Genomic DNA, 7,318 nt, shown 5'->3' with positions numbered 1-7,318 from the left:
TCTTCAGTCTGGGAAACAGTTTCAGCACAGCAGCCTCTTTCCATAACTGCTGGAAGGTCATCCTCTCCCTCTGTCTTGACTCCAAGACTCAAAGTCTCTCTGTAGATGTTCTCCTCAGACCCTCTCTTTGGTACCATTCAGCATGATTCAACATCCCAAGGACTAGGAAAAGCAATTCTACTGCTACCTCAGGAGTGAGGCAAAATAGGAAGTGGGGGGGAAGGGGATTTCTCTTCAGATGACAGCTGATTTTAGAAATGTTCAGGCCATGTTTTTGTTGTTGTAATTCTGTGAGACAAGGGTGAAGAGGGAAAATGTGATCCCTCTTGATGACTGATCTAATGAAAATCAGTCCTCGGAGCATCCACAGCTCATCAGATGGGTTACAGAAAAGCAGGGTAGTTGCTCTGTTTGTAAATAGGAAGGTGATGTGTCTTAGACATGAAGAGGACTGGGGACAAAAAATCATGAGTTGATAACAAACCCTTTTCCTACTTTATAAACTTCACAGTGGCAAAGCCCACTTGAGCTCTGAGCTTGGGAAGAGTTAATTTTTAGAGGAACAGGAACTTTGACAGTGTAGCACCGAAGGAGCTGATTTTGATCTGCTTGTCCTTTGCTCTGAAGGAGGCCAGAAAAAAATCCCCAACCCTAGTTTACCTCAGAAGAGGTAATACCTCAGAAGAGGCTTATTAAATGAAATATTCTACCTGATGACAGTCCCATCCTCCAGGAGAGACATGTTTCTGTGGTAAATATGCAAAAGCTTTTAGGGTTGCAATTACCTGGCAGACTAGAAGAAAAAAAAAATAGATAATACAGGCATTTTGTTGTTGAGTTATCTGTGATTCTGCATTAGCAGCCCAGGTCCCTAGCTGAAAGACAGAAGGGGCAGCCAAAATGAAATATGTGACAGAAAGCAGAAATGAAAGAGAAAAATGGATCTTTCTCAGCAACAAACAAGGAATATGTTTGCATCAGTCTCTGGGGAGGAAAAGGCTTGATAAAATTTGGGGTTTGTATTTTAAATGTTATTTCTACCCATTCTGAAGTTGCTGCTTGTTAGATAATAAGTTCTGTCTGTCTAATTCCTCCCTTGTTTTCCATGCCTGAATTGATGGGAGGAGGTGAAAAGGGGCAGCAGCTTACCAGGGAAAAAACCTAAGAAACAGAAAAAGAAAAATTTTGTTGGGTTGAATTACATCAGCAGGGGGCTGCTGATGAAGCTAAATTCAAGCCATGAGGAAAACTTATATTCTTCTTCATTTTCTGATGGGGAAAAATACAGCACAGAGTAAAGACTTACTCCATTTCAAAGAGGGAACTTTCATGCTAGGGGAAACACAGGGCTTTATAAAGATTTCATGTGTCTTCCATTTAATTTACACTTGTTTTGCCTGCTAGAGTATAAAGGATAAGGAGATGACTTCAAGAAATGGCACGTGTAAGCTGAACGTGAAGGAAAAGCTTCCTTGGAGTAAAGCCTCTCAGACTTTAAGCAGGCATGCCAAAGAAGGGACAGATGCCCTGTGCCCCATGCATTTAAGGAGAGATGGGGCAGAGTGCTGGGGAATGTAATGTAGAGGTTGGCTCTCAGCTGGAGGTTTTTTGTCATGGGCTTTTGGGAGCAAATTCCCAGGTCATCCCTATATTTTATTACCAACTTGCTTTTTCTTTTCCCTCTTTTTTTTGTTTAATACTACTCTGAAGAACGCGATGGCCCAATCCTTTCAAGTGAGAAAAGTTGTGTGGTCATTCTCCCAACAATTTAAGGCCTTTCCTCCTCCTATAAAGGATAGGCCCATGTTCTTCTCCCGGTAGAAGTTTCTTTAAGCAAACTCTGTGCTCCTTCCTGGCCCATACCTGCGTAGCCCATATCTATGTGTCTTCCTGGCCCATATCCGGCATAAGCTAAGGCAGTCCCAGGGCTGCTTGCAGACTTTACATGAGCCATGCTGCCGTGTAACGTGGCCTGAAGATGAACAGCGTCCCTCGGCCCAGTTTCTTGTCAGAGGAATGGATGTAGCCATGTGCTGCTGGCCCAGCTTGGGGGCCCTCGCTGGGCCCCCCCCGCACTGGGACCTCCCTGTCCCACCAGGAATGTTTCTGTCAGGCTCAGCCAGTGCTCTCTGGAAGGATCTGGAGGGAGAAAAATCTGAAGATTCTGCTGACTGTAGAGGGTCTCGAGGGAGGCAGGAGGTGCCAGGCTAAGGTGGGCTTTGCAGGAACTCCCTGTCGCTGCCCAGAGTCCCCCTCTGGGAAGGCAGCACTGGCATGTTCCCAGAGCCTGCCAGGCCTGTGCCTCTGGTGCAGGCATGGGAATCGGACAGAACAGAGCCTGGCAGGAAGGGGGGTGGGGCAGGGGGGCAGATAGCCTGGGCCCTGCCACTGGCTCTGCACTGAAAAGGGCGTCATGGCTGTTGTGAGAGCTTAAAGCTGCCAGTCCTGAGACCCCTGAGCAGGGGCTCTCCTGCCCGGTCCCAGCTTCGTTGGCAGCTCCTTGCACTGCTGCTCCAGCCAAGTCAGAGATTTTGTCAGCATTGGGGTCAGAGTTGTCATCTAAGTGAAGAGGATCAGCCTCCTTCCTCCGCCCATCTTCAGCCTGTGTTGCAAAGCATTTCTCATGTAGCATCCCTAGCTTGTGCTTGTAGGACCTGGCTGGTGGCCGTTCAAGCATTTCCCCTTGTTTGGGACAGTGGTCCCAGCCTGCCCCCCCAAGCCACCACAGTCCTTCATCCTGTGACTTACCACCAGCTGGGTCGTCCTGGACCTGGTCAGTGTCCCTTCGCGGAGGTACTTGGTGATGCAGCCCTGGTCTGGAGGGGCCTGAGTGAGGAACTAAAGCTGCTGATGGAGGGTGCTCTGCCCAGCTCGCAGTGTAGGAGCAGGGCCTCGCAGCTGGCAGCTTAGGGGGACACGCTTAGGCTAGAAATGAAGCTCAGTTCACAGAGCAGCCGATCAAAAAGCTGCGGTAGCTGGTGCATCATGGGGTATCTCCATGGGATTTTATTTTTCCCTTTTTTTTAATGCTGCAGTTTGAAGGGAAGATCATTGAGGTAGGCTCTGTGATCGTTTTGCAGGAGGTCAGAGGGATGAATGACCAGAGAGACCCCTTCTGGGTTGATAATCCATGTATGAACAGCTTCCCAGGAAAACACGGGAATTTCCCTGAGAAATGCAGGGCTCAGGCTGCAACAGACACCCTCTCCATTAGAGCCCACTGGGATAGAGGCTGGTTGGGGTGCTGGGTAGAGCTGCCATCCTCCTTTGCTGGAACCAGAGCATGGGGTGGCTGTGCTGGGACGCTCGGAACAGGAGGGCTTCTGGGGGCACTACCACTAAGCTGCCCTGCCCTCTCCCTTGGCTTTTCTTTGCTGCTCAGCTGAAAGGGCTGCTGTGTTTGCACCCCAGGGATGAGTGCATTTCACTAATTAATGGCATAATCACCTTATGAGATTTAAGTCTTTTAGAATTTGCAAAATCTTGCCAATAGAAAATAATGGTTGTCACCCCTGCACTTTTAATGGACAAATGTTTTCAAAAGGCTTTGGTACGTGGCATGTCTGGCCATGGGTTGAGATGTCTGCTTTGTAGACACGTGGCCTTTGATGAAACAATTGGATAATAAAGTATGAAGCCGAGTATCAGTTTGAGGAGGTGTTTACCAGTCTAGTTTCAGACTCTGCAAGAAGACATGCAGGCATAAAGGCCTACGTGCATGTTGTCTGCTGCCCAGAGTGCCAGGCGGAGCGAGTAGTGAGGCTGTACGCAGGTGTGTTTTTTAACTGGCTGTACATGCTTAGCTGGGTGAGAGCAGTCCTGAGGGATGCAGGGGACTGAACTGGATCTTATCTCCGTCTTGCCACATGTGGACATTGTGTCATGACAGGTATCAGTCTTGTAGCCGTGCTGACGGGAAGTTGAAGCAAGGTAGATTCCCGAGCAGTGCCACGACCTCTTCCCCGTCGTGTGACTCAGAGCATGTGTCGCTGGCCAAAACCGCCCTTTCAGTGAGGCGGGAGTAACGGCAGCAGAGATAGGCTATGCTTAGTCGTTTACACAGTGAATTGTCATCTGTTATGTCCTTGTATAACAGTATTAGTGCACCTACATTTCAAGATCTTCTGCCATTCTGGGCTTGCACAAACATCTCGATCTTTGACTTGACTGCTTTTGCCGTTGTGGGAGCCTCATTGCTCTGCCAGCCTGTTTCAGTCCTACCTGCAACATTCCCTGCTCTGCTGACTCTGCCTCTCCAAGGTAAAGAGCAGGATAGCTAGATGGTTTGGGGAGGAAAGTTTCTTCTGGGGACTGGGGTGAAACCACCCAGTTCATTGCTGAAGTCTAAGCTCAGTTTGACTTAGCGATGGTCATGCCTGGTAGGACTTCAGGCTTGGAGAACAGGCAGTACAGTGTAGAAGGCTTTGTGGAGGAAAGCAGATGTCAGGCTATACTGTTTTAAGCAGTTCTTCGTTTCTTTCCCAGGGACATTTGGAGTTTGGAGTTGTTTTTTTCAGAACCAAAATTCATCAGAATTCTGTTTTGCAAAACCAACACCAGGATTAATTGAATCTGTTTCATTGTATCCAGACCACCGAGTCTTGGAAGGGAATAGATACTCAGCTGAAAGCTTTTGGCTTTGTCCCATCTGTGTGATAAGCAGGCCAGGTCGATTTTCGGTTTTACAAAACTCAAGCGAAGATAGTGCTTCGCCAAGTCCCTTTGTGTATAAATCACCCCAGAACAGGGATGGTAAATCAGCATCGTGCCCGTGGTGCATCCAACAGAAGACACACACAGTATATTCCAAAATAACTCCCTTTCTGGGGTCTAATTTAAAACAGAAAAGCCTATATTTCAGCCCAAACAATCTTTTCACACCAGAGTCTTCCCTAGGGTTTTCTCTACTGAAACCTTCTTACCATTTCCTTAGGTGTTTTTTTTATTTTGCTCTGAGCAGACACGCCAGCTCCTCCTTTATCTTGCCAAAGCTAGTGATCGGCCCCTTTCCCTGTGACACTGCAGCATCTCCCTGCTCGGCTCCAGCACATGATGCTGGCCTTGCTTCGAGAGGAGCCCTGCGTGGTGTTAGAAAGGCTGTCAAAGGAGAGCTTTGGTTATTAGCCAAGTGTGTAAGATATGCCCACCTATGTGCCTCTGGGCTCAAGAATATTTGTAACAAAGGGCTGTTTGCAAGGAAGGTGATAGGGGGGCTTTCCCCGGCAAAGAGAAGCTGTCGATAGCCTGAGGAGGGGGAGAAGTCTTGGTGCTGCTTCCATTTGGCTCATCCATGTCAGAGTGGTGGAAATTCAAGTATCCCAACTGAGTGCTGGGCCAGTCCAGTCCCTACTGTCCCCTCTCCTAAAACAGCTCCTGTACAGCAAAGACAGGGGACTGACAGTAATTATTTCTCCTGCAGGTTTCGCTTCTGTCTTGGTGTCTGGAAAGGAAGGAATCTGTGGGTCCACAGGCAGGGCTCAATCCATTAGGGGTGTTGTAGGTCATAGACAAGTACATGAAAGGCAGCCAGAAGCAGGTGCCAGGATGGGACCACTAGTTTTCTATCTGCTAGTGCCACCCCACAGGTGAGCGACTCCGGTCCTCACTAGTCAGCTGGAGCTGGCAATAATTCAATTCTGCCATAATTCAATGAGGTAAAACACCACAGGGAGCCAGTTGGCAAAGTCCTGCTAAGCACAGATTACAAGAAAAACAATAATTAAATAAAAATATTTTTGTCTGTCACACTCACCATTAATTGTTGAAACAGCCAGAGACCCTAAGAGCACCCGGAAATCTGGGGTTTGGGCTGCCTGTTAGCCATACCCTGTTGTTCCCACATTGCTTTTCCTTTGTTCATCACTTTAGAGATACTTCTGTGAAAAAGGGTGTTTGTTTCTTAGTAGTTCCTAATCTGCAGCTGTTTCTCTTCCCCCCCCTGAAGTTACAATCTGTCCCCCTGGAAAGGGGATAGGACTGCCAGTGCGACCAATGCAAGAGGCAGGATGGTGGTCTCAGGTGAGGGGATGAGCACCAGGATGTGAACTGCTAAACAAAGGTCCCTCTTTTAGGAAAATGGCAGTTGCACAAAAGAGCAAGCAAAACACAGGGAAAAGAAGGTAAATCCAAATTTTCTTTGTAAAAAAAGTCTTTTCGCAAGGCTGCTCCTGGTTTCACGTGTGTCAGTGGTCCTCACAGAGGGAAAGGCAGCCCCCTGGATGCAGGCAGCCCCATTGCCCCTCAGTGGCGCTGCCCACAGCCTGGGCAGTGCTGTGCAGGCAGGGAGCAGGAGCAGAGCCTCAGGCCTCCTAACAGGGCTTAGTGGTCAATCACCAGCTCTGACACGGGTGTCCTGCCCATGCTAGGGCAGCTCACCTCACCCTTCTCCACATCAGCTCCAGAGGGACACCATTTGGAGAACGGCACTCCTCCACCTCCTTTCCCACTTAGGCACACCTTCCCTCCTTTGGCATTCACACCACTCAGTGCCATGCAGTCCCAGGCGTGGGGCTCACCTCTTGCAGGTTTGGCCACAGGTGTTCTTGTGTTTAGAGTTTTTTTGGGTGTGTTTTTTTCCTCTTGTTACCATCTCTTTCACATGATCACCAAAACAAGCCTGTCACAGGATTTCCTGCTGTCTATTTTTCTTCTCTCAAGCTTTATAAGCTCAGTAAGTCCCTTTAAGGCTTCAGCCTGGTGAGATGATGTGAAAAATCAAGGTCACTCTCGTATTTACTGTACCAGGGCAGGTCTGAAACAGCTACAAATAGCTAGCTTGTTTTACTTAGAAAGAGCTATTTACCTAAGAGAAATCCAAACCCTCCTATTGCAGCTATTGGCTGTAGCTCTCGAGACTCCATCTCTGTAGTACATAAAAGACATACTGTCTTTTGGTAAAGATACCTGTGCTCAGAGCATGGTCTGGGAAATAACTTCGCTCAGTACGGTGACAAGCAGTTGCTTCTGCAGCGATCCTTGTGAGTGACGGTACAATTCGTGGAGCTGGAACAAGGGCCAGCTGGAATCCGAGCCCGCTGTCTGCACGGGTGTGAGAGACACGAAGTTTGGTCTCTGCTCCTACTTGCTTACCTCTGTGGTTTTGTGTTTGCTCTCCTTTCTCTCCTCCCACTCAAGTCACTTCCTCACCAGACGTAAAGGAAACGGAGCTGGGGAAAGGGTGCTCTTTTTTTTCAGCTGCGATGACACAGCAGCAGGAGCTGCTGATAGTAACATCGGCGTGGTGACCCACGGACATTACTCCAGGTGGTCAGTGAAGGAGAAGGCACTGCAGGCACACGCTGGAGTGTGATTTTCCATG

General features: G+C 48.5%; 1 protein-coding gene across 1 annotated transcript in view; it reads left to right on the top strand.

Annotated features, from left to right (window-relative positions):
* The window catches only part of LOC104511106 (homeodomain-interacting protein kinase 2-like), a gene marked incomplete at its 3' end in the record, with an annotated part of 84,892 nt that overhangs the window by 2,049 nt on the left and 75,525 nt on the right, over positions 1 to 7,318 (top strand).

This window comes from Eurypyga helias, unplaced genomic scaffold (genome assembly GCF_000690775.1).
Source record: "Eurypyga helias isolate BGI_N326 unplaced genomic scaffold, ASM69077v1 scaffold16496, whole genome shotgun sequence".
In the NCBI taxonomy this organism is placed as follows: domain Eukaryota; kingdom Metazoa; phylum Chordata; class Aves; order Eurypygiformes; family Eurypygidae; genus Eurypyga; species Eurypyga helias.
This window is presented reverse-complemented; position numbering and strand designations above follow the sequence as displayed.